This window comes from Vulpes lagopus, chromosome 6 (assembly GCF_018345385.1).
Source record: "Vulpes lagopus strain Blue_001 chromosome 6, ASM1834538v1, whole genome shotgun sequence".
Classification (NCBI taxonomy): Eukaryota; Metazoa; Chordata; class Mammalia; order Carnivora; family Canidae; genus Vulpes; species Vulpes lagopus.
In genome coordinates, this window is record NC_054829.1 from 112,881,210 (window position 1) to 112,885,346 (window position 4,137).

At 34.3% G+C, this 4,137-nt stretch overlaps 1 pseudogene; it reads left to right on the plus strand.

Moving 5' to 3' along the window:
- Window positions 1–3,324: 3,324 nt before the first annotated feature.
- On the plus strand, window positions 3,325–3,731 carry LOC121492713 (annotated as a pseudogene).
- Window positions 3,732–4,137: the final 406 nt, after the last annotated feature.

Here is a 4,137-nt window from a genome sequence, read left to right on the forward strand (position 1 = left end):
AAATGATCACATGGAAAAATATACTCTTTCAAAACAAATCACAGCAAAGGTTTTTCTTAATACATAGAGATTCCCGAAATTAACAAAACACCAAAATCCAAAGAGAAAAATGGAGAGAGGAGGACACACAGGTATCAGAAAAGAAAAATAAATAAATAACACAAGTCTTTAAATATATGAGAAAACTGGAATAGGAATCACTCACAATATTCTTTTCTTCCTTGCCTCCAGGTCTCTCCATTAGCATGATAATCTCTTAATTTTTTTTTCCAGTTTTCCTGTATTGCTATGTCATCTTTCTCAAATATGGGATTTTAATAAAATCTGGTGTTATCTAGCAAATACACTACTGAGCCAGTCAATTCACTGTCTCTGATTGTTTCAGGCTCCACCTTGGATTTCAAACCTCTTTGTCACAAGCACATGTCATTTCTCAGGAAGTGCGCTGTGCTAACCACTCAGATAGGCCTTAAATATGGCTATACTAAAACGCCAGATCCTCACTTTTTCACTCACCTAATAATGTGCTATTCTGGCTGTATCCTAACATTTTCCTCCACTTAGATTGGAAGGGAAGTGGTGAAAATTATAGAATGAGAATATATGGGATATAAGGAATTTCTGAGTTAAGGATATCTTACCCATTTTACTCTCCCTCTTTTCTTGAAAGAAGCTGACCAAGGAGCACCATATTCAGGTCTACTCCTTGGAAGAGAGGTTCTGTGAGAAGGAGCCCTGACCAATCTATAGCTGGAAAATACTGAGCTTAATTCTGGGCTTCAGCATAAGGACACAAAATCCCTGCAATTATATTTGTACATGCTTCAATATCAACATTTCCAGTGGTATCTGCTGGTGCTAGTGTTCTAATTTATTAAATGGTTTAGGAAAAATTTGACTGTGCTTCCCTCTCCCAAATTAAATATACACAAATTCCTCTCAAAAGCAAGCAGATTCTAAGATAGGCAGACAGTTCTAAAATCAAAAGCATATTCTCATTGTAATCCACAATACTGTTGTGATTGTTCTTTTTTCCTAAATTCTCACTCTTGTTTATTTTACACACATTACAATGAAACTTTCTATAAGAATTCTTTCGGGGCACCTGGCGGCTCAGTCATTAAGCATCTGCCTTTGGCTGGGGTCATGATCCTGCAGTCCTGAGATTCCAGTGTAGGGCTCCCTGATCAGCAGGGAATCTACTTCTCCCTCTGCTCCTCCCCCACCCCTACCCCAGCTGATGTTCTCTCTCTCTCTCAAATAAACAAAAATCTTAATTAAAAAAAAGAATTATTTCACCTGTGCAATTTTAATGCACACTAATAGCCAGTGAAACATATTTCTCAAGCATGTAAAAAGTTTCATACACTTTGTCTTCAATTTTAAGACAAATTTAAGGTGCTAATTTAAGGTGCTTTTTCCTTACAATTTGTCAAAACAGACTATTAGTGTTAACCAAATTACATCACATTTAAATTAATACTTACAGCTTAATACATGAATATATTCATATGCAAAGAACACAATAGTCAAATCAAATACAGAAGTTAATATACAAAGTTTTATAGAAAGGAAATCACACTGAGTGCATTTTAACCTAATTGAGACTGATTTTAAATTACTTTTATTTAAAGGTATATTTAATCTTCCAAGAATAACTTTTGTTTATATGAAATTAAGAGCCTTTTGAATATTTTTTCTTTTCCTCCTTTTTTTTTCTTTTTCATCTTTTTTTATAAAGATTTTATTTATTTATTCATGAGAGACACAGAGAGAGAGAGGCAGAGACACAGGCAGAGGGAGAAGCAGGCCCCATGCAGGGAGCTTGACGTGGGACTCGATCCGGGGACCCTAGGATCACACCCTGAGCCAAAGGCAGACGTTAAACGCTGAGCCACCAAGGGATCCCCTCTTTTTCGTCTTGTAATTTTAATCTACTAAGTGGATGAATTTCTGTCTGGCAAGATTTCATTATCTTCTGCTTTGATTAGAAATCATTCCAATTTGTAGCATTTTCTTTACTCCTTTGAAAGGACTTCAATCTCTGTCGGTTTAATAAATGTGTTAATATATGTTACAAGAGTAAAACTGTAAGTAAGAAGATTCGAGTATGTTCTTTTGAGGAGGAAGTATGTTACCGTACTTTTTTAAGTATACATTAGCAACTTCTAAAAAGAGAGAATATCTAGAATTTTTTAATGATTCTTAAGTCAGTAACAGTCATTTTCATTACATTTAACAATATTTAACAATCTTTATTGAGTGGCTAGTATGTAAAAAAATTCTAAGACCACCACTGAGGGTATGTCAAATAAGGCACATACCCTCATGATGCTAATACCCAAAAACTAAACAATTGCAACTAAGGATTATAACTATTCTGATGGTCAGTAGTATGAGACAGCTTGAAGGTGATTTGAACTACGCATTTAAAGAATCAGTGACAAAAAAATAAAGAATCAGTGAATGAACCCTGAGAAAATGATATCTAAGACAATTCTTTAGGATAAATGTGATTCCTTTGGGTAATGTGTATGAATATTGGTCCCAAAGAATATGAAATAGTTATATCACAGATTTCTCTACAGTATTAATAATTCAATTTTATTAACCATCACTGTTTATTTTCTGTGATTTTCCTATTCATATAGTCTACTCATTTTTCTTTTTTATTTGTCTTTTGCCTATTCCATAATAATTTGCTGATGTTGTTCATATGTGAAAGGTTATATGTATATTGGTAAAGAGCAAGAATTTGGAATCTGGAAAGTTAATTTCATCTAAATCTCAAATCCCATGTGCAATCTCTGTGACATTGGACATGTTCTCTCAATGGATGCTTCAGTTTCCTCATCCATAAAATAAGATAAATAATGGTATCAGTCACATGGGGGAGATATGATGATAAAATGAATATGTAGAATGCATAAAACAAAATTGTACATGGTAAGCTCTTTATAATAGTTTGTTATTGTATCATTATGAATGAAATATTGATGTTAGTGTACATCTCTAACAGCAATCTAAAAGCTATCAAGCATTCACTATGCATTTCAATGCCTTCATTGTGAATCTCACTTTCCCAAATTGAAACTCTATTTCTAATCACCTTTTCCACTAGCTTATAGACATGTGACTTAGGTTCTGCCAATATGATGCAGCTGCATGAGACTCCAATTCATAAGTATGTCACATCAGCAAACAAGCCTGGAATAAGAGGGTACCAAAATTGCTATAGCACACAGGAATAAAGCCAATGAATTTATGAGGTTGGCAATAGTGGTGGCCTTTGCTTTTCTAGGGATATGTATAGAGGCAATCTGAATGGTCCGGTGTTTGACATACTGTCATAAGCTACCCTCCAATAAAGCCTGTAACAAAAATAGGCTGTTGCTAACCCCTGGTAATAGAACTTTTTACCTTTATACCAAGAGGTTTGAGAAAGCACCAAAATCTGCATGTAACATGTTTCCAGGCTTACTTCAAAGGATTTATGCTATAAAAGCTAAAGTTCTTTTGAGTATTTTTAAAATGAAAACAAAACAAAACAAAACAAAAAACATGTCAGTAGGGTCTATGGTGGTTCGATATGTGCTAAATGTGTCCCTGACCAGAACAAATGTGCTTTCCTTACTGAGGAACAGAAAATTGTCAAAGTGCTAAAGGCACAGCACAGAGTTAGAAAGCTAAATAATAAAGTGAAGCCTATTTTTAATAATAAAACAATTTAAAAACTAAAAATAAAATAATAAATAATTATTATGGCCCTTTCCACATAGCAATTAAAACAATAGGGTCAGCATATTAGTTAACCACCTAGTTCTCTGGGGTGATCTGATAGTTGTTTCTGGGGGCTTATTAATATTTCTTAATAAACCCTTCCTGCTTAAACCTGTGGGGATGTAGTTTACTGACTTAGAGTGGGGAGAAAGACCAACATAGTAATTGACTTCAGAAGTGATTCAGGCATCTAGCCCTTAAAAAAATGGGAATTTGAAATTGGTCATCTTATCTTATTGAGTTTCAGATCAGAAAACAAACAAACAATTAGGATCAGAGGAGGAATGTTGGGATGCTGGTATTACATGGCACATAATGACAAACACTGACTTAGCTTATCTCTGTGGCCACTTGGAA